Source organism: Pantherophis guttatus, chromosome 4 (assembly GCF_059756535.1).
Source record: "Pantherophis guttatus breed Tessera chromosome 4, ASM5975653v1, whole genome shotgun sequence".
NCBI lineage: Eukaryota > Metazoa > Chordata > Lepidosauria > Squamata > Colubridae > Pantherophis > Pantherophis guttatus.
Window position 1 is genome coordinate 95,052,599 of NC_142066.1, and position 24,935 is coordinate 95,077,533.

Sequence of the window (24,935 nt, forward strand, 5' to 3'; positions counted from 1 at the left end):
CTCAGTTTAAATGTTTATTCAGAAAATCTGTGAATTTAATGCCAAGCAACTCAGTCCCTTTCTTTGATGGATGCAAACCATCTCTTTTGTACAGTTTTTCATTGGACCAGCTGCAGACATCAAGATTAATAAAACCAAAGTCTTCCCTTTTACACCACTCCTTAAACCACACATTAAACTCTGCTACATGCTGGCCTTTCCCTTTTTGTTCCTTATATACTGGTAAAACCTCTGAAAAGATAAGCTTACAGCCTATACTACTAAGTTCATACCCAAAGCTCTGGAAATCATTCTGCACAGAAAGTACATCTTTAAAGCGCTCCATGGCATAGGACCCGGGTGCCTTCGAGACCGACTTCTGCCACCAATAGCCTCCCACCGACCAGTCCGCTCCCACAGAGAGGGTCTCCTCAGGGTGCCATCGGCCAAGTTATGTCGGCTGGCGACACCCAGGGGGAGAGCCTTCTCTGTGGGAGCCCCAGCCCTGTGGAACAAACTGCCCCCGGAAATACGTAAGATCTCCGACCTCCGGGTGTTTCGCTGTGCTCTGAAGACCCTGTTGTTCCACCAGGCCGGGCTATTAACATAACGTTTTAAATTGGGGTATTTTAAATTTCTGGGATTTTAAATTGGAGCCTAATTATTTAATGATTTTAAATTTTAATTGTTGTTTTGTTTCTGTGTTTTTAAATAGGCTGTACACCGCCCTGAGTCCTTCGGGAGAAGGGCGGTATAGAAATAAAATTATTATTATTATTATTATTATTATTATTATTATTATTATTATTATTATTATTATTATTATTATTATTATTATTATTATTATTTTTGGGACAGATCATTTGTGCCAAGATGTATAATAGCATCAACATCATAGTCCTTACTGGCATTCTTGACTATCATAAAAATACACCTCTTAGAGGCATATAGAGAAGGGCGGGGCTTGAGGAAGACCGGGCTGACATCACGGTGATATGACGCATCTCCACGGGGTTCCGTGGGATTGTGCTGAAATTTGAACAGCAAGGAGGTTCTGATGGACCTAAATCACCTCGGAGGGGTGATGAAGTAAGAGAGCACACTCCACCAATCTCAGGGAGCTCGCAATCTCCCTGATTGATCTGGACAAGGCTCTCAATCTGGCAGGAAGAAAAGGACAGCCACTGTGTGCCTGACCGAAGCTGTGACAGCCACCGATAAAGAAAGCACGGAAGACTGAGGAACAGTGTGAACAATCTGGGTGAGAGACTTCTAATTTCTGACTTCTACTGAGAAATGAGTCCTCTGGAAATTAGTCTGGGTGAAAGTGGGACCCCAAAGGAGGAGGTGGAATTGTTTTCCTTCCACCTCTTAAGAAAAGCGGCAAGCAAGCCTGAGAGCCATTTTTAAAACTGGAAGAAACAAAGTTAAGATAACTTTTTAAAAGAGTGAAAAACTTGGAAACTAGGACTGGGGACCTCAAATATAATATTGACTAACTTGGAAGATTTGGGGATTGTAAAATTTGGATTTAGAGAACCTTTTTTTGGAAAACTTGGATAGGAAAATATAATATAAAATAAAAGGAAGACAGGGGAGAGAAACAGAGCAACAGTGACACCTATAGGCAGAAGGAAATAAGAAGTATAACCTTGAAAGGCTGAAGGAGATAAAGACTGGCTGTTAAAGCAAAGAATATTTGTATCAATAAGCTGTTTATATTAGATAACTGAGACAGAGAGTGAAACACTGAGACTTCTTAAAAGACTTCTTGGAACTCAAGTGGAAGCTAAATAGATAAAGCAAACAGAAGCTGAGAACAGCAAAATATTTTTCTTCTCTTTTATTTTTTGCTCTGTGAACTCTCCCTCAGAAGATTAAGGCAGTTGGCAGTTGGATTTTGAATTTTGAGGCATGGTAGGCCTATGTGGATAAGAGAGGAAGAAAAGTCTGGTGGCTCAGCAGACTGATAGCATTGTGATTAACACCAGCTGTCTGCAATTACTGTAAGTTCGAATCTCACCAGGCTCAAGGTTGACTCAGCCTTCCATCCTTTCTAAGGTAGGTAAATTGAGGACCCAGTTTGTGGGGGCAATAAGCTGACTTTGTATAAATATACAAAAGTATGAAGGCTATTGCTTAACGCATTGTAAGCCGCCCTGAGTCTCTGGAGAAGGGCGGCATATAAATCAAATTAAAAAAAAAACCTTTTGAAGAATATACAAGTCAACAGTTTAACAACTCTTGGAGTACAATTTATATTTTCACTATCCTCTTGGATTACAATTAATAGTTTTATTTTCCCTTTTTTGGGTGGATTACAATTATGCTTAAATTTGTTAAAATATTTCAAAATGAAGAAAACTACATCTGCACCATCTTCAGCAGCAGCAGCATCTAGCTCAGCAGGTCAAAGGTCATTGGATGCTATGTTGCAGCAAGAGAAAATGCGATCCAAGCCATGATTCAGACCATGCATGAAGATATTAAGGAAAAAATAGGAAAAGTAGAGGATAAAATAGAGAGTTTTCAACAAGCAATGGCTAAAAATGAACAACGCATTCAGAAAGTAGAAGAGAAAGCTGAACAGACAGAGATAAGAGTGGAAGAGGTTGATTACAGACTTACCCTAGCAGACAAAAGTCATCAGAGAACAATAATATCACTTAAGATGGATAAGGCTGATTATTACCTGCAATTTCAGAATATTGAAGAAGAAATGGAGAAAATTTAGTGGAGATAATGGCAGAGCTGCTGGCAAATGCTTTAGAGGTGACCAAAAAAAAGGTGCTTGCTGAGATGAATGAAATATTTAAAGTTCACACTAGATACATGACAAGAAATAGACACCCTAGAGAGGTGCATGGTGCAAAGGCAAAAGACCAGAGAGAGACAAGAACGACCAGAACAACAAAACCCTATAAATAAAACCATGGAAGAAGAAATAAAATTACTGTCAATAAATATAAATGGATTGAATTCAGCTATAAAGAGGAAAGGGATTTTTAGTAAATTAGAAAAATTAAAATTAGATATAATTTGCTTACAAGAGGTTCATATTAAAAAACAACATAAAAAACTGTTGGAATATTCTAAAATTGGGAAATTATATACCTCTCTATCACAACATAAGAAGGGAGGAGTAGACTTCTGGTTGATATTGTGGAAATATCAGACAAAGGAAATGGAGCTTCGTTCCTTATGCTGACTTCTTCCTGTTTGTGGGCTCCGAGAGGAGCCAAAGCTGCCCTGTAGGGGTGGTGAAGCAAGGAGGGGCACCCTGTGAGGTCGAGAAGAGTCGCAGCTCTCCTGTCTGACCCAGGGTTCTTTTTCCCTCTCAACCATGGCAAGAAGAAAAGGCAACCTAAAGATGGCTGCCACAAAGCTGGGACAACCAAAGAACAACCTAAGACTGGTGCTGGAGTGAAGTAGGTGAACTGTGCTGGAAATGGGGAGAGGATTTCTTTTTGCCTTAAACTTAACCCCAAGGAATAATTTAGAACTATTGGCTCAGAATTATTTGTTAAAGTGGCATCTAATCATTCTGAGGAACTATCAGACCGGAAGTGAAAGGTGCAAAAGAGAAAAATAATAAATTTTGAAATAAACAGAAAATTGGACTCTTAAACTGGGAAGACGTGGTATTGGGAAGGCATTTTAGTGCTGGAATTATTTACTTACAAAACTTATTCTGCTTTTGGAGATGGGACTCTTATGGATTGTTTAAATGAAATGAAATTTACTAAAATCTAAGCTGAGAGTTGAAATCTAAGCTGCTGATGAAAGGAAAAATTACAAGCCTGGAAATACCTATATGAAGGACTGTGAAAATATTTTGTGGATTTTTTAAAGCTACCCTATGACTACTGGAGACCCAAATATGAAAAGGAAGCTATTTAATTAAAGGGACACCTGAATGTTTTGCTAAAAGATTGAACTTGTAAAGGAGATGCAAAGAGACTTTTGGTAACCTCTGGGTTAAATGGAACTGATTGTTTACTTATGGGATATAAAGAACTGGGACTAGTGCACTCCTTGAAGGGCAACTTCAAGGACTGAATAAATAGTTCTTGGATTGCTGGATAAAAGTTAATTTTTAAAAAAATAAATAAGATGCTTATTTATTTATAAATAAGATCAAGAGCCTTGATAGTACAGTGGTTTAGTGCACTCTGTCATTAACACAGCTGCCTGCAATTTCTGCTGGTTCGAATCTCTCCAAGGCTCAAGGTTGACTCAGCCTTCCATCCTTTCTAAGGTAGGTGAAATGAGGACCCAGTTTGTGGGGGCAATAAGCTGACTTTGTATAAAATATACAAAAGAATGAAGGCTATTGCTTAACGCATTGTAAGCTGCCCTGAGTCTCCAGAGAAGGGCAGCATATAAATCAAATTTAAAAAAAAATTGTCAGAGTATCAATATTCATAAACTGGAATAGATTAGCCAATGAATATGTATAGCAACTAAGTCAGCTAATGAGGGCTGTTTTGGGAGTTGAGACAGACTGGAGCCAGGGTGTGTCTTAGTCTGCAACTTCTGAGTCTGTGCAGAGAAACTGAAACTAGTCTGCTCTGCTGAAATGAAACTAACCGTTCTCTCCTCTTGCTTGTAACTGCTACCAGATAAGAAGAATCTATATTGGAATTGTAAATTTACTTCATGTGTTATTATATATATATAAAGAAGTTAATGAATCCTGCTGAATCAGTTTACCTGTGTGTGCTTTCTGGATTTAATTTCTGCAACAAACTCTGACATTTATAAGGAAGAAATGAGTGGAATTTCGAAGGAGATGGCGTTACTTTTTCAAAACCTAAAAGACATCATGGAGAAAGGATTCAAGAAGATTACAGAAAAAATGGAAAATATCATACAAGGGATGATGAGTAAAGACCAAGACACCCAGGAAAGGGAGGAGCCAACAGAAGAAATGAAGGAAGAAGAAGACAAAGAGGAGACAACAATGAAAATAACAGTGATTGATGAATTAAACCAGGGAAAAGAGTTGGAAGGTGCGTTTGAAAGGGAGATAGGGGCCTGGGCAGAAATTTTGAAACCTAGGCCACTGCCTAGGTTTCTCTAAGAGGGTAGAGGTGGGAGAAATACCTAGATTGAACAGCCAAGAAGCAGATGCAGATAGAGGTAAAGCTCCAAGAGAGGAAGTTGGGAGGCAAGCCACACAAAAAAAAAAAGCATAGCAATTAAAGTATTTAAGTGGAGAAGAGATGATGAATAGATGATTTCTCTTTTTTCTTGTTCTGATTTGCTTCTCCTTTTCTCTCTCTCTCTTTTCTTTTTTTTTAGGTAGGTGACATGACTAGAAGTTAGGTAGGATAGAAAGGAAAAGTCTTTTAATAAAGGGTGACATGATTAAAAGTTAGAATAAGTGATAGAAAGAAGTGAAGGGGGAATATTAGTTATACTGTACACTTTTATATAATAAAATAAAAGTAATAACAAGAGAATATATGGAATAATTGCACAATTACAGATTGCAACTTAATATAAATGTGTATCATTATTAGAAATATATAAGTTGACTGAATGTAATAACTATGATTAATTCTACTAGTTTTATTTGTATTAGTATGTATGACACCCAAGTGCCACACTGTTCACGCATTGATTTGATATGTTTGTAAAAAATAAAAAAATAAAAAGTAAGAATCAAGAAAAAAAGGAAAAATAGAAGAGAGGAGTAGCTCTTTATATAAAAGAAACAATAAATGTTAAGCAAATTCTCACGGATGAAGAAGGGAGGATTTTGATGGTGGAGAGAACAATGAATCACAAACAGATACTTTTGGTAGCAATTTATGCAGTGAATAGCAATCAAGAGGACTTTTATGGTAAACTTTATGGTAAATAGAATTGGAATATGAAAATATATGTATAGTAGGAGATTTTAATGCAATTGTGGACCCAGAATTGGACTATAAAACTAGGAAAGTAAATAAAAAAGCTAGGAAAACGCTCCCAAAAGCTTTTTTAAAAATGGCAGAAGAATTAGGTATTTGAGATGTATGGAGCAAGATATATCCCAAGGAAAAGCAATGTTCATTTTATTCAAATCAGCATATGTCTTGGTCAAGAATAGATATGATATGGATGACAGCTGAATTAAGATCTAATGTACAAGAAATAGACATAGAAAAAAGTAATTGGGCAGATCATAATCCAATAAAAGTTAAATGGAAAGGACAAAAAATGGAAATCAAGATGCTGAATCAATCAATATTAAAAGACAAGGAATTTATTCAGTTCATGGAAAAAGAATTAAACTTTTTCTTTAAAGAGAATAGAAAAGAAGAGACCTCATTACAAAATGTATGGGACACAGCAAAGGCATATATTAGAAGTTTAGTTATAATTTACATGGGAAAGAAAAATAAGAAGAAACAAAACCAAAATATAGAATATTTAAATATAGTGGATATTTGGCAGGTTCTGCACCCATATATTTAAATATTTAAATATAGAATATTAGAAGAATATAGGAGGTTAGAGATGGAATTATAAAAAGAACCACAAAAAAAGTCTAAAAATTAAATGGAATTAACAAAATATAAGTTGAATTTAATAGATAAAGAAGAATTATCACAAAAAATTAAAAGCACTAAACAAATATTTTTTTGAAAATGCAAATAAACCAGGAAGGTGGCTGGCATACAAATTGAAAAAGGAGAAGGAAAAAAAACTGATATACCAATAAATTGACGAGGAAGGAAACCATAGAGGAAGGAAACCTTAGAAGAGCCTGTAGTACAGTGGACTAAAGCACTGTTATTAACAACTGCTGCTTGCAATTACTGCAAGTTCGAATCTCACCAGGCTCAAGGTTGACTCAGCCTTCCATCCTTTCAAAGGTAGGTGAAATGAGGACCCAGATTGTGGGGGCAATAAGCTGACTTAACGCTTATTGTAAGCCGCCCTGAATCTCCGGAGAAGGGCGGCATATAAATTAAAGAAAAAAAATCAAAATGACAATAAAAAGAAAGTGATCCAAAACTATTAAAAATTATATGATCAAGAGACAATTTCAGAAGATAAAATAAAACAATACTTAGAAAAAGTGGAATTACCTGAAACAGTGAAAGCTCTGCTAGATGAATGTATACCAATGATGGAATTATCAGAAGCAATTAAGAGACAAAAGAATCACAAAACACCGGGCCCAGATAGTCTACCAGCAGAACTCTATAAAGTCTTAGAAAATATTTTAAGTATACCAAAGTTGGAAGTGTTCAATGAAGTACTGCTAGAAGCAAAAGTACCAAATTCATGGACAGAAGCATATATTATTCTCATACTGAAAGAAGATTCAGACCTACAACAGATAAAAAATTACAGACCAATATCCTTACTGAATGCTGACTATAAAATATATGCTTCAATAATTGCATAAAGACTAAAAAGGTTCTTAAACCAATTTATACACTCAGATCAAAATGGATTTTTATATGAGAATATGAGAATAATTTTAAATACACTGGAGTTCTATGAAGCAGATCCAGGGAAGCAAATGGCATTGATTTTCCTAGAAGCACAGAAAGTATTTGACAATGTGAACTGGCAGTTTATGCTAGCACAATTAAAAGATATGGATTTTGGGGAGAGATTAATTAACATGATTAAGGCGATATATTATAAACAAACAGCAAAGGTGATATGACAGAGAAGGTTAACATTAAAAAAGGTACAAGACAAGGATGCCCCTTGTCCCTTCTATTATTCATATTGACACTGGAAGTATTAAATAGAAATATTAGACAAGACGCAGAGATAAAAGGTATGGAAATAAAAAAGGAAAATATAAACTACAGGCATTTACAGACGATCTAGTCTTCATTTTGGAAGATCCACAAGAAACAGGGCCTAAATTAAAAAAAAAATAGAGGAATATGGCAAAGTGGCAGGATTGAAAATAAATAAAGAGAAAACTAAGATATTAGTTAAAAATCTTACAGATGTGCAGAAAAAAGAGTTAATGAAGAGAACAGATATTCAGATTACTAAGAAAGTAAAATACTTAGGGATTCACCTGACAGCAAGATGTATAACTATTAAAGAAGATAATTACTATAAATTGATGCAACAAATTAAAGCAGATCTGGAGAAATGGAAAAAATTGCAATTATCATTAATAGGAAGAATAGCTACAATAAAAATGAGTATATTACCAAGATTACTATATCTATTTCAAACTATTCTGATAAAAGTGGAAAAAAATACTTTGTAGAACTCAATAAAGTAATATATATTTTGCAAGCGAAAAAAAGCAAGAATAAGTTTTAAAATGCTACAAGATGCAAGGAATAAAGAAGGCTTTGGGCTGCCGAATTGGGAATTGTATTACCAAGCTGCAGTACTTATATGGGTGAAAGAATGGATTGTATTGAGGAATACAAGACTATTGATTTTGGAGGGGCACAATTTGCAATTGGCCTGGCATGCCTTCTTGCGGTATGGGAAAAATAAAATTCATGGTTACTTTTTTTTTAAAAAAAATTTCTCCTTTTTCATTTTTTAGAGTTCATGGAATATAGCAGGGGAATGGGGAAGAGAGTATGTAACACTGCCACCTAGTGGATTGGATATTTTGTTTCCTTTTTGGTTTAAAAAGTAACAACTGTGCTATATTGTGTTTCAACTCAAGGACTCTGAGCCCTTTCATAGATAAGATAGTTGGAAAAACATCAAAAGAACATTTAAACTATCTGCAGAATTGTTTATTCAGGTGTTCTTCGGGGAAGTATTAGTGGCAGGAACCTGAGATTGAATGAGAAGGAATTTCTAGTGACTTTGAAAGAAAATTGCAAATAATACTTGGAATGATGAAATCTGAATGACAATGCAAATGGAGAGTGATTGAACTTAAGAGCAACGTGAAGCAGATCATACAGCAAAGTGTGCCTGCTGCATCATTGTAAAAGAACTTTTTTATATTTTTGGTTGCTTTTCCCTTTTGCTCTTTTATGACTGAGAGAAGTTATTGAGCAATTAATCAATCAACGAGTTGGGCAAATAACAACAACAACAACAAAAAACATTAGAAAATTTATATATCTACAAGTATATATCTATATTAATATTATATACATTACATATTCCATTTTAGATAATCTAAATTAATTGTGAACTTATTTAAAATTTATTAAGTACTTTTTAGATTTTTTTATTAAGGAATCTATATATAGATTTTATTAAGGAATCCTATATATAGGACGCTATAATCTTATATATTCTTTAATTGGATTTTTCCTTTTCTTCTCCTCCTTTCTTCTTCTTTCTTCTCCTCCTTTCTTCTTCTTTCAATTATTGATTCTTAATCTTGATTAGCTTTTTATAACTTAAAATATTGAATATTGAGATTGCATAATTAATTATCTATATGTGTACTTAGATTGCTCAAGATATATTAGAAAGTCATCAGTGCTTAAGTGTTAAATAAGGATAGGTAAAGATAATTTGCTTAAGTAGTGGTAGCAGGTGAGAAGGTTACCTTAGTTCAAATTAGTTTAACTATTAATTGATTAATAAGTGACTTATTACAAGATAGATTTGTGCAAAAGATAAAAATTTGAATTATTGAATTATTGTATTACTAAACAAAATTGAATAGTGGAACGGAAGGGAACGATTTAATATAAATTCATTTGATAGAGGCAGTTAAATATTGGTGGATGACAATCTGGAAAAACATTGAAAATATAACAAGAAAACAGGAAAAGGTATTAAAGGAGATGACGAGCTTCTCATCCACGGTGACAAAAACAGGAAAGAAAACACCCTCAAATCCCACGATCACAACGACATCACCTGCTACACAGAAATTGACTGAAGGTTTCTCTAAAATGGAGAAATCAGGAATGCTACCCACAATGCAAGCAATGCAATCAACATTGACAGCAATACAGGACACGATGATTATGTTGCAAGAAAAAATGTCTAGTAACCATACTGAATTGAAGACAGATATTAGGGCATTAGATCAAAAAATGATTGGTATACAGGAATCGATACAAACTAATGTACAGAAGATTAAAAAGATGGAAGTTAAAATGGAACAACAGGAAAAAAATTTAGATACGGTTGACCAAAAACTGATGGAACAGAACAGGGAATTGGCAGACTGAATTACCCAATTGGAAATGGATCGAGCCTCCTTCTATCTCTGTTTCCAAAACATTGCGGAAGATAAGGAAGAAGATCTGTGCCAGGTGATGGCAGAATTAATTGCTGAGGTGTTGCAACAAGATAAATTGGATATTATAAAGGAAATTGACGAGGCGTATAGGGTCCAGACAAATTATACACGAAGAAATAAATTGCCAAGGGAGGTGCATATAAGATTCGCAAGGAAGAAGGTAAAGGATATCCTCTATAGTATGGCAAGAGATGATCCAGTCATGTATAAGGGAAAGGAGGTGATTATATTGAAACAAATTCCAAGGAGGGTAAGGGAGATAAGGAGAGATTATAGGTTTTTGGCTACTCAATTAAACAAAAGGAATATTCTCTTCAGGTGGATCTTACCGGAAGGCATGTGGATCACGTGGCAAGGGAATAAAGTTAAGATAGATAGCTTAGTAGCAGCTCAAGAGTTCTTGGATCAGTTATGAGCAACTGAAGAGGATCAAAGCAGTAAAGAGGAGTTAGAGGCGGAAACATCGAAAGAAGAAGCAACCCAGCAGAAAAGAGAGAAAGAAGGGACATCAAAGGAAAAGGAGGAGGAAGATAAGGATAGTAAGGAGACAAAGAAAGACCAAAGTCCACAAAGAGTCACACACGCCAAGAAGTATTAGGATAGTATACAAAAATTAAGAGATGGATGATTGGAAATTGATATCGGTTAACGTAAATGGCCTAAACGATAACAAAAAGAGGATTTTTTTTTTTTACAAAATTAGCTAAACAAAATATGGATATAGTGTGCCTTCAAGAGGTTCATATTAAAAAGGGAAATCAAAAATATTTGGAATATAAGAAATTGGGGAATCTTTATGCAACCCTAGCTGACAAAAAGAAAAGGGGAGTAACATTGTACATCAAGAAGGAAATAAAAGCCGAACTAAAATATGCAGACCCGAAGGGAAGGGTATTAATGGTGGAAGTTAAAAGAGGCAACTATCCAATTTTATTAACAGCAATTTATGCCCCGAATGAAAACCTAGGGGACTTTTATAAAAAATTAGGAAAGAGATTAAGCATGATGGATAAGAGCAAGATTTGCATAATTGGTGATTTTAATGGGGTAATAGATTCGAATAGAGATTATAAGGGGACCAAAGGTAAAAAGAAAAAGAGGAAAAATTTACCAAAACAATTTTTTGATATGGTAGAAGAACTCAATCTAGTGGATATTTGGCAGGTTCTGCACCCATATCAGAGGCAGTATACATATTATTCTAATCCTAAAAAATCTTGGTCTAGGATTGATATGATGTGGATAAGCAGAGATATAGGGTTAGATATTAAGTCAACAGAAATCATGCCCAACATTTGGGCAGACCATAATCCATTAGAGGTTAAATGGGAATGTATGCACAAGAGAAGAAATACAAGATGGAGATTAAATAATCAATTTCTAAAGGACAAGCAAAATGTTGAGAAAGTAAAAAAAGAATTAAATCTATTTTTTGAAGTAAATGAAAAGGAAGTAACATCTCGAGGTATCATATGGGATACAATGAAAGCGTACATAAGAGGACTAGCAATATCGTATAGTGCACATAGGAATAAGGAAAGAAGAGAGAGGCAGAAGGCACTGATAGAAGAATTAGGGAAAGCTGAGAGGGAACTACAACATAAACCAGATAATAAGGTTGTTAAAGAAAATTGGATGGTTATACGGCACAAATTAAACGTTATAGATCAAGAGGAATTGGTGTACAAAATGAAACGAACCAAACAATATTATTTTGAAAATGCAAACAAACCGGGCAGGTGGCTGTCCTATAGGTTAAAAAAAGAAAAAGAGAAAGGCATAATTCATCAATTGGAAGACCCGGAAGGCCACCTTAACAATAAACAGGAAGATAAATTGGAGATTGCCCAAGAGTATTATGCGGCTCTGTATGCAGAAGAACAAATTCCTAATGAAAAGGTGGTCCAATACTTGTCAAAAGAAAGTCTTCCAAAAATCGGGGAAGAAGATAAAGAAATACTTAATAAAGAAATAACGATGACAGAATTAAGGATGGTAATATCAAAACTTAAAAAGAACAAATCCCCAGGCCCAGATGGACTTCCAGGGGAATTTTACAAAAATTCGGATTTGGAGGAAATTTTGTTACCAAAGTTGTTAGAAATTTATAATGAGGCCCTAACAGAATCCAAAATTCCAGAATCATGGAGAGAGGCGTATATTACTCTCCTCCAAAAAGGAGAAGACCCAAAATTAATTAAAAATTATAGACCGATCTCCCTCCTGAATATGGACTACAAAATCTATATGGGTATCTTAGCAGGAAGGCTAAAAATAATTTTGAATAAATTAATACACAGTGATCAAAATGGATTCCTCCCTGGGAGGCAAATCAGGAATAATACAAGGATGATAATAGACATATTGGAATACTATGAGGAATACCCGAACAAAGAAATGGCATTGGTCTTTGTCGACGCCCAAAAGGCATTCGACAATCTTAATTGGCAATGTATGAAACAACAAATTATCCAAATGGAATTCGGATCAAATTTTGTCAATACGATATCCACAATTTATCAAAAACAAAAGGCTAACATATTACTGAATGGAGAATTAACTAAGGCTTTTCAAATTAGAAAAGGGGTCCGACAAGGGTGCCCTCTATCCCCACTTCTATTTATTTTAGCACTAGAAGTACTCTTGAGAAAGATTAGGAACAATAATGAAATAAAGGGTTTGACAATCAGAAAAGAGATATATAAGATACAGGCATTTGCAGATGATGTGGTATTAATCATGGAAGAACCATTAGAATCAGGCACTAAAATTCTGGAAGAATTGGGCAAGTATGGGGAGGTAGCAGGCCTTAAATTAAATAAATCCAAAACTAAATTAACAACAAAAAATATGATGGAGGTAAGGAAAAAAGTACTGGAAGAATCAATGGAGATCCAAACCGCCAAGAAGGTAAAATACCTGGGGGTCTGGATTTCATCAAGGTGCTCGGCCCTCAGAGAGGATAATTATTTACCATTGATTAGAAATATTAAACAGGATCTGGAAAAGTGGGGAAGACTACAGATATCATTATTAGGCAGAATCGCGGCAATAAAAATTAGAATATTACCCAAGTTATTGTATCTATTCCAAACGGTCCCTGTGAAATTAGATAAAAAAATTTTTTTGGAGCTCAATAGCATCATCAGGAAATTTATTTGGGAGGGAAAGAAACCAAGGATAGCAATTAGGAATTTACAGGACAAGAAGGAAAGAGGGGGTTTCGGATTACCTAAATGGGAGTTATATCAAAAAGCTGCAAACCTAGTATGGCTGAAAGAATAGGCAACCCTGAGAAATAAAAGACTGTTAACTTTAGAAGGGTATGATCTCCAGAAGGGTTGGCATGCATATCTCTGGGATACTGGGAAGAAGATAAAAACTTATTTCCATAGACATAAAATAAGGGAGATATTGATACAAATATGGGGAGAGATGAGACAGAAGCACTATAGGAAAATTCCGAGATGGCTTTCCACCATGGAGGCTATAATATATCCAAATATATTAGAAATGGGTAAAACGGTCAGATACAATGAATTATTAGATGGGGGAGGGAACCTTAAAACAAGGGAAGAATTGATGGAACAAGGTATTTCTATAGACTGGTGGCCATATAACCAAATTAAATCTAGATATAAAAAAGATAAGGAGGAATTTGGCATTGAAACGAGCATAAATGGATTTGACAAGATATGGATGGGTACGGACGACAAAATTCTAGCTAAATTATATAATTACTTATTGGAGTACGATATGGCAGAGGAAGTAGTTAAAGAACCGATGTTAGCATGGGCCAAAAATATAGGACAGAATATAAATCTGAACGAATGGGATTCAATATGGAATAATAATCTTAAAATGACAAAGGCGACGGCTTACAAGGAAAACCAATACAAGCTGTTTTATAGATGGCATATGGCCCCAGCTAGGATAGCAAAGATCTACCCCAATTCGAGCCCTAAATGTTGGAAATGTGACCATCAGCAGGGTACTTTTTATCATTGCTGGTGGACATGTAATCAGGCACAAAAATTCTGGAGGATGATATGGATGTGGATTAGAGAAATAATAAAAGAAAATTTTGATTTCGACCCAAAAGCCTTTCTCCTGGGAATTTTGAAAACTGAATATGCAAAAAAGAAAAAGTATTTAATTATACATATTCTGACAGCCGCTAGAATTTCCTTTGCCCAGTATTGGAAAGAAAAACAAATACCACCTCAAGAACATGTTATTGGAAAAATATTGGAGTGCGCCGAAATGAACAAATTGACTTCAGAAATTAATGACAGAGAAGATTCGGAATTTTATAGCGTGTGGGACATGTGGTACGAATGGATGGGGAAAAGAAATAAAGAAGGAAATAGAGATTAAATATTAATTAATTAACAAAATCTATATGAATAGTATTATATTTAGTCTTAGAGAGTTGAGCACTATTATCTTTAAGTGTTTTGAAATTAAATCTAGCTTTAAGAAACAATATCAAATAAAAGACAAGTAATAATGCATGTAGATGTATATATGTATATAATTGCACCAATGAACCGAAAATGTACCGAATGTATCACTATATGTTATAATAAAAATCAAATTAAAAAAAAAAAGAGAGAGAGAGAGAGAAGGAATTTCTAGTGACTTTGAAAGAAAATTGCAAATAATACTTGGAATCTAATTTTTTAAAAAAAACACCTTTGGATTTTACATAGAAGTGATCTTTATTTGGACATTTTTTCTATTTTTTTTTCTTCCCAAGTGACAGCTCTCTGTACCTTTCCCCTGTGTAAGTATTTTTAAATGGACTATGAATAATTTTCTTTTTACATAAATACATAGAGATGGTCAAGGTGGTTAATACTTTTCATTGAACTGATTTGGATTAAGGCATACAAGTGCCTGAAGATTGCTTTTCGGCTTTTTGATGGTTTTTCCTTTTTCTTCTTTTTCTTCTTTTTTTGTATTTTATCGATTTTTGGAGTAATATTTGCCTTTGCCATAACTGGATTAAGGTATAGAAGAACCTGAAGAAATTATTTTTTCTTTTTCTTTTCTTTTTCTTTTTTCTTCCTCTTCCATCTGTTTAAAGCTTTTGTGACCACTTCACAGAATGAGTAGAAAAGTAACGGCTATTGGCTCTTCCACAACTACGTCCTCTTCATCACCATCTGGAGGACAGCGATCCATACAGATTGATGTTACAGCAGGACAAGGAGAGGGAAAAGGAGAAAGAAAAGGAGACGACATTACAGATGATTTTACAAGTAGTTCAGAAGATTGAACAAAGAATAGAGAAGACAGATGAGAAAGTGGAGAGCATACAGCAAATGATGGGGTATTTTTTGTAAATATTTTTTTTTCAAACATAAACATAAAATATAACTTTCAAGAACAGAGTCTCAATCTGGTCATAGATGGTTACCACACTTACATTCCTTTAACAAGCTCCATTCAATTTCCCATTACATCTTTTACGGATAGAAATTCAAAACATAAAAAAAAACAGATTTTAACATAAAGTCTAGCATCTTCACCTAAATAAATCCATTATATCAATACAATTTTAATTTCAAACTAACTTTCGCTCATTTTTATATCTATATATCAATCCTGATTTTATCTTGTTCTTCTTCACCTTGTATCTTTTACCATCAGTATCAAAATAATTTTTAACAATATTCTAACCTCTTATTCTAATTATTTACCTTACAATTTTATCACCACAAATCTTAATTTCAAATTCAATACAGCTCCATTTTTATTACACTTTATAAAACAAAATTCTATCTAATTCTTGATCTCTTGACCCTTTTCCTCGAATCTTAGTATCTTAAACACACTTAAACACACTTATCATCTATTACAGTTTTCATGTTACACAGGTTTATCACAAAAACATGTTTTATTTATACTAATTTCCGGCATACTTTCTTCCATACCTCCCTCTAGTGTTTGGCTGTTTTCCAGCATATTATGTTTGGCTGATTCCCAGCATAGTATCCTCCAGAGCACCAACTATTTTTGGCTAATTTCCAGTATAGTCTCCTCCAAACCTACCAACATTATTGGCTAATTTCCAGCATATTTTCCAGCATAATCTCCTCCAACTCTCCTCCTGTTTGCTTGGCTGATTTTCAGCATTTTATTAGCTGATTTCCAGCATATTATGTTTGGCTGATTTCCAGCATAGTCTCCTCCAACTCTCCTGTAAGTGTTTGGCTGATTTCCAGCATTTTAACTAGTTTCCAATGTATTTCATCCGAGTCTCAAACTCTTATTTAGTTGATTTCATCCCTCTTATTTTAATTTTCTCTTACAATATAGTTATCTATTTTGTGTCAGTTTCCCAACATACTCTTTCAAATTAATTCTCAATATATTTCATAATAATCATCATTTCCAGCATATATTAAATTAAATCACAATTTGTTGCTAAAATCTGTGTATCTTATATTTTGTTTAATAAAACCTTAATCAAGCATAATCACCAATCTAGCATTTGTTTGCATATTAAAATTAAAACATATTACATCAAACAGTAAATTTTCTTAAAGTTGTCTCACATTAAAATATACGCTTCTTTATTGTTTTTAACCACCTATATATCATCTTCTATTTTAGTTGCCATCTCTTATTTTCTATTTTTATTACTTCAAAAACCCTCCTGTTTTTATCCAAAAATCATATATACCTTTAGGCTTTTAAACTTTATATTTCAATTTAGTTACATTTAAATTTTTCTACTTTATTTCTTCCTTTTCTTCCTTTTTCTATCTGTCCATAAATGTTCCATTTCAAAGTTCATCTGCTCAAATTAAAAAATTTTGTATGTCCCTTTAATGCTTTATAATGTCTGTTCCATGTGTGATGCATCAACTTCCTGTCTTTTATTCCTACGCCACACCTAATTTTTTTTGCTAAGCTTGTTAATTTCCATTGTCAAATGTCCAAAATATTCCTTCTTTCTTCTTAAAATCATCCAGGACAGAATAGAGATCTCCAAATTCCATAGATCTAATGTTAATTTCAAAGTAATCCAAAGTAAAAAGCCATTTAAAAAGTTTCTTTTCCAAAAGGAAAGGGAAAGGGAAATCTTTTCAATCCACTCTCCTGCTTAGTCACCGCAGATTCAATGGCAATTATATAGCCATCCGTCTGTCTTTCTTCATTAGCTTCGTTAACTTTCAAAGGTGTAAACTCCCAAAGATACATTTCTCCAATCCACTCCAAATAAGAAAAAAAAAAGTCACTTTTCTAAATTGTTAAAAGCCAATTCTTCCAAATTTACTAAAACAAAGTCTGTCTTGGGTCTTTATTTCCATTTTTTTTCTTTTTGATCTTCAAGCCCCACAGTTCTGTAGCCGCTATTTAAAGTTGGAGTCTTATTTTTTCCAAAAAACCCAAATAATCCTGTTGTTTTGCCTGGGTTGGTGTTATTCACCCGGTTTTGAGATACTTGCTCTTTCTTCTTCTTCTCTCCTGCATGATCTTGTGTCCTGGTCTGCCGTGGCTTTGTGGCAACCGCCATGACTGCCTACCCCCACTGCCGGCTTCGAGGATTCCCTCTGGCCTCCAAGGAACTTGCCTGTTCCTCTTGGCACACTGAGGCACTCCTCTTCACCCCCCATCTCTGCAAGCTGGGGGACGGTCCGAAGACTGATCGAACGGTGGTTTGTCATTCAGGGTTTTCGCAGGCTCATTAGAGCCCACTATTTTCCCGACTGTGGCACCGCGGCTCCAGACCAGAAGTCAGCAAATGATGTTGAAATGTGAAGATAGACTCCAAAAAATTGAGGAAAAGGAGGAGCAAAGGGAGAAAAAAATCAGAGATATTGACACTAGACTGGAAGAAGTTGAACAAGACAAGAGTGGAATAGTTGGATGGGAGATGGATAGATCAGAATTTTATCTCAGATTTCAAAATATAGAAGAAGAAAAGGGAGAGAACCTGGCGGAAGTAATGATAGAAATATTAGCAGATGCATTAGAAATCACGAAGGAAAAGATGATGGACAGCATAGACGAGATATTTCGAGTTTATACAAGATATGCAATGCGCAATAAACTACCATGAGAAATCCACATAAGGTTTACCAAAAAATTGATTAAAACACAAATACTGCAGATGGCTAGAGAAAAAACACTGAAGTACAAGGAGAAAGAAATTGTGGTTTTAAAGCAAATACCAAGAAGAGTGAGGGAGATGAGAGAATATCAATTCCTGACTAAAATATTACTACAAAAAGGTGTGAATTATAGATGGTTGATTCCAGAAGGATTAGTGCTAACGTGACAACAGCAAAGATATAGAATAGATACAATGGATAAAGCTAAAGCATTTTATGCAGAATTTCTTGGAGAGAAAGAAATGGAATTAAAAAAAGACAAAACCACTAATAGAAATCCAAGAGGAGGACTTAGCAGTGATTGAAAAAGTGGAAGGGGCAGTAGGGGGCATTGGGGAATACAAAGAACAATGTGAACCGAGATATACTAGGGCAACAAATCCTTCTTATAAAATATGAACATGAAAGAGAAAAAAATGATTTCAATAAATATACAGTCAGGTCCAGAAATATTGGGACATTGACACAATTCTAACATCTTTGGCTCTATAAACCACCACAATGGAGTTGGAATGAAACAAACACAATGTGAGTTAACTACAGACTGTCAGCTTTAATTTGAGGGTATGTACATCCAACTCAGGTGAACGGTGTAGGACTTACAGCAGTTTGCATATCTGCCTCCCACTTGTTAAGGGACCAAAAGTAATGGGACAGAATAATAATCATAAATCAAACTTTCCCTTCTTAATACTTGGTTGCAAATCCTTTGCAGTCAATCACAGCCTGAAGTCTGGAATGCATAGACATCACCAAACGCTGGGTTTCATCCCTGGTGATGCTCTGCCAGGCCTCTACTGCAACTGTCTTCAGTTCCTGCTTGTTCTTGGGGCATTTTCCCTTCAGTTTTGTCTTCAGCAAGTGAAATGCATGCTCAATGGGATTCAGGTCAGGTGATTGACTTGGCCATTGCATTACATTCCACTTCTGTCCCTTCAAAAACTCTTTGGTTGCTTTTGCAGTATGCTTTGGGTCATTGTCCATCTGCACTGTGAAGCGCCGTCCAATGAGTTCTGCAGCATTTGGCTGAATGTGAGCAGATAATATTGCCCAAAACACTTCAGAATTCATCCTGCTGCTTTTGTCAGCAGTCACATCATCAATAAATACAAGAGAACCAGTTCCATTGGCAGCCATACATGCCCACGCCATGACACTACCACCACCATGCTTCACTGATGAGGTGGTATGCTTAGGATCATGAGTAATTCCTTTCCTTCTCCATACTCTTCTCTTTCCATCACTCTGGTACAAGTTGATCTTGGTCTCATCTGTCCATAGGATCTTGTTCCAGAACTGTGAAGGCTTTGTTAGATGTTGTTTGGCAAACTCTAATCTGGCCTTCCTGTTTTTGAGGCTCACCAATGGTTTACATCTTGTGGTGAACCCTCTGTATTTATTCTGGTGAAGTCTTCTCTTGATTGTTGACTTTGACACACTTACACCTACCTCCTGGAGAGTGTTCTTGATCTGGCCAACTGTTGTGAAGGGTGTTTTCTTCACCAGGGAAAGAATTATTCGGTCATCCACCACACTTGTTTTCCGTGGTCTCCCGGGTCTTTTGGTGTTGCTGAGCTCACCGGTGCATTCCTTCTTTTTGAGAATGTTTCAAACAGTTGTTTTGGCCATGCCTAATGTTCTTGCTAGCTCTCTGATGGGTTTGTTTGTTTCTTCAGCCTAATGATGGCTTGCTTCACTGATAGTGACAGCTCTTTGGATCTCATCTTGAGAGTAGACAGCAACAGATTCCAAATGCAAATAGCACACTTGAAATGAATTCTGGGCCTTTTATCTGCATATTGTAATTGGGGTAATGAGGGAATATCACACACCTGGCCATGGAACAGCTGAGAAGCCAATTGTCCCATTACTTTTGGTCCCTTAACAAGTGGGAGGCACATATACAAACTGCTGTAAATCCTACACCGTTCACCTGAGTTGGATGTACATACCCTCAAATTAAAGCTGACAGTCTGCAGTTAACGCACATTGTGTTTTTTTCATTCCAACTCCATTGTGGTGGTGTATAGAGCCAAAGATGCTAGAATTGTGTCGATGTCCCAATATTTCTGGACCTGACTGTAAATGGACTTAATTCAGCTATTAAAAGAAGAAAGGTATTTCACAAATTAGAGAAATTAAGGTTTGATATAATCTGCTTGCAAGAAGTACACATTAAAAAGTAACATGAACAGTTACTCGTGCAGCCAAAACAGGGAAAATTTTTACTTCATTGCCACAATGTAAGAAAAGGGGAGTTGTCCTATACATTAGAAATACAATTCTAGCGGAGCAAATATATGCAGATGAAGAGGGAAGAATTTTGATGGAATTTTGAAATAATAGATAATAATATGAAAACACTTTTAATAGCAGTATATGCTCCAAACAACAATCAAGATGACTTCTATAGAAAGCTATATATGAAAATAATTGAATTGGACTATGATAATATCTGCATGATGGGAGATTTTAATGGTATAGTGGAAGAGAAATTAGATTACAAAATGCACAAGGTAATAAAGCACAGTAGAAAGATTCTTCCGAAATCCTTTTTTAAAATGACAGAGGAAATAAATCTAAAAGATTCATGGAAAGAAAGAAACGCAAAAATAGACAATATACTTTTTATTCTGACAGACACTGATCTTGGTCTAGATTAGATATGATATGGACAACAATGGGATTGACTTCGAATATAGAAAAAATTGAAATAGAAGCAAATACCTGGGCAGATCACAACCCAGTGACAGTTAAATGGAAAGGACAAAGGAGAAGATCTAGATGGACTTTAAATAATACAGTATTAAAAGAAAAGGAATTTGTGCAGAAAATGGAGAAAGAGCTGGCTTTCTTTTTTAAAGAGAATAGAAAAGAGGACACATCGATGCAAAATCTTTGTGATATAATGAAAGCTTATGCTAGAGGTCTGATAATGGATTATACAAGGAAAAGAAATATTAAGAAAAGACAAGCATATAAAATACTACAAGATGACTATAAGAGATTTGAAAAGGAACTTCAGAAATCCCCACAAAAGAAGGATATCAAAGTAAAAGTGGACACAATAAAACATAAAATGGGGTTAATGGAGAAAGAAGATCTTGCACAAAAAATTAGAAGTGCTAAACAGAACTATAACCAGGTAGATGGTTAGCATATAAATTGAAAAAAGAGAGAGAATCAAGAAAAATAACACAGCTAATGGATGACCAAGGACAAAGTAGATTTAGGAATAAAGAGAAGAAAAAAATTACACAAGATTACTATAGAGAACTGAATGAAAAAGAAAATATAGAGGAGGAAAATGTTAAACGATATCTCCAAAAGGCGAATCTACCCCAGATTCCTAAAGACATTGAAGAGATGTTAGAGAGAAATATAACTATGATGGAATTAACTGAAGCAATTAAAAAACAAAAGAATGGGAAGGCACCAAGACCGGATGGACTGCCAGCAGAATATTATAAGACATTACAGGAATCCTTGAGTCTCCCATTGTTAGAAATCATGAATGAAGTCATGTTGAAGATGGAAATGCCCAAGTCATGGTCAGAAGCATATATCACACTTGTTCCAAAGGAGGATACTGATCCACAGCAAATCAAAAACTACAGACCTATATCCCTGCTAAATTCAGACTATAAAATCTTTGTCTCAATATTGGCAGAAAGACTCAAAAGATATTTAAACAACTTTATACATTCTGATCAAAATGGGTTTCTGCTAAAGAGACAGATTAGAGACAATATGAGAATAGTTCTGGACACTTTGGAATATTATGAGGCCCATGCTGAAAAACAAACAGCTTTGATATTTTTAGATGCACAAAAAGTCTTTGATAATGTGATATATGTCTCATTGGAGACTACAATGCAATTGTAGACATAGACAAAGACTATCAAGTAGCAAAAAAAAAAAAAAAAACAAATCCAGGAAAAAAACACTACTGGATACATTTTACGATATGGTACAAGAATTCCAACTACAAGATGCTTGGAGGGAAATCAATCAAAATAAAAAACAATTTACATTTTATTCAAATCCACACCAATCATGGTCCAGAATCGACATGGCCTAGATGACATCACAACTCAAGTTAGATATCAAATAGAAATCGCTACAAATACATGGGCAGACCATAGTCTGATCGTAATAACATGGAAAGGCCACCAAACACGGGGAAGATGGATGATGGATACAGAAATCACAAAGGACAAACAATATGTAGAAATGATTCAAAGAGAATTGAAAATATTTTTCCAAATTAATGTAAAAGAACATACAGTCTGCAAAAGTTATGGGACACAACCAAAGCCTACATAAGAGGCCTAAAAATTGCTTACATAGCAATAAAATAAAATAAAATAAAGACAAACAACAAACAAAAAAGAACCTACTGACCCACCTCCAACAGTATGAATCAGAACTACAGGAAGAGCCACACAATAAAGAAATTAAAGGAAAAATTGATCTTACAAGACATAAAATAAATTTAATGACAACAACTGAGATTGCAAGGAAAATTAAAATGGCCAAACAAAACTATTTTGAGCACACAAATAAAACTGGCCGGTGGCTGGCCTATAAATTGAAAAAAGAAAGAGAGAAGAAAATGATACACCAATTAAAGGACAAAGACAGACAAATATACCACAACAATCAGGACAAAAAATGAATTGCAAAGGACTTCTTCCAAAACCTATATGCAAAAGACGAAATTCGGGAGGAAGACATCATACAATACTTAGGCTAAATAAATATTCAGGAATTAAAAGAAAACCACACCAAATCATTGAATAGATTGATTTCCATGTTAGGACTAATAGAAGCAAGGAAGAAACAAAAAAACAACAAAACACCTGGACCAGATGGCATACAATCCAAATTTTACAAGATATTCCAACAATCATTAGATGATATTTTAATACAGGTATTTAACAATGCACTCCTGGAAGCCCAAACTCCACAATCTTGGAACAAAACAATAATTACATTAATACCAAAACAGGACTCAGACCCGGCTGAAATAAAGAATTATAGACCAATCTCTCTTCTTAATGTGGACTATAAACTATTCACATCCATTATAACACAGAGACTGAAAAATTTCATTAATCATTATATACACCCAGATCAAAATGGCTTCATCCCCGGACAACAAATTAAAAATAATACAAGGACAATTATTGATACCCTTGAATATTACGAACAACGATCAGATAAGCAATTAGCATTGATTTTCCTGGATGCACAAAAAACGTTTGATAATCTTAATTGGGCATTCCTAATAACACAATTGGAAATGATGAAATTCAGGGAAAGATTCCTAGACATGATTAAAAGGATATATAATACTCAAACAGCAAAAATACTGATTAATGGAGAGACAATGGAACAATTCGATATAAAGATAGGAGTGAGGCAAGGATGTCCCCTATTCCCCATATTGTTTATATTGACACTGGAAATACTACTGAAAGAAATTAGGGAAGATAAAGAAATAACGGGACTAAAGATAAAGAACCAGCGTGGAAAAATGGCTTCAAAACAAACAAAGTCAGCTAAAGCTGATGGGGGGGGGGTTCCCCCACTCATAAATCAAAAGAGCAGCCTTTGAGTTCACAGACACAGATCCAAACACAAGAATCTGGATTTAATGATTTGAAGGAATTTATTGCTGGGGCTTTAGATCAGAAATTTGAAAAATCACAGCAGGAATTTAAAGAGATGGTTCAAGAAAAATATGACAAAATGAAAAGGGAAATACTGACAGCTGTGACTGGTTTGTCAGAAGTAGTGCTCCAAGTTGATAAGAAAGTGGAACATCTTAGCTTAGAAGTGGAATCTAAAATGAAGGAAGCTGATCAAAAAATTTCTAATGTTGATAATAAAACACAAAGGCTTGAAAATGAAGTTACAATGATGCAATTCAGATTTATGGAGTTTGCTGTGAGACTCAGAGGTATAAAAGAGAACAATAGAGAAGACCTGAGAAGGGTTTGTGCTGATGCTCTGGCTGTTATGTTAAAGGTTGACCCTGAGGAGACTTTTTGCAAAATTGATAAGGTCTATAGAGTGAATTCTTGGGTGGCAAGGCAAAGGCAATTGCCTAGAGATGTGGTGATCTACTTTACAGATAGAAGAATAAGAAATGATATTTTGCAAAAATCTTTTGTTTCTACTATTCAAGTGGATGGAAGAGAGATTGGGATCTACAAAGAATTGCCACCTAAGATGTTGAGAGATAGAAAAGATTTTGGATTTTTGGTGACTGAATTAAAGAAACAACAAATCCCATTCAGATGGGACACTCCAGTTGGTATAATATTGAGGTATCAAGGAGAGAGATATCGATTAAATACTCTTCAAAAAGCGGAAGAATTTTATTTCAGTGTTTTTAAACCTGGTGCAGCATCTCCACGTACTTCCTCGGTGTTAGCCATAGTGGAGGGTGAGAAGGATATGCAATTTGAACAAGAGCTTGAAGAGCAGAGGAAACAGACGGAGAGGGAGGCACTAGAGACTCAAGGAGCGGCAGGGGGCCTACCCTTGTTGGATCCTCCTTTAGAGTTTTCAATTGAACATCTAAAAATACAAGAGAAGTGGCAGCGGATCTTGAT

General features: G+C 35.0%; 1 long non-coding RNA gene across 1 annotated transcript in view; it reads right to left on the minus strand.

Annotated features, from left to right (window-relative positions):
• LOC132709424 (uncharacterized) overlaps positions 1–24,935 on the minus strand; it is a 163,667-nt gene that overhangs the window by 109,257 nt on the left and 29,475 nt on the right. The gene's annotated exons all lie outside the window — the stretch shown is intronic.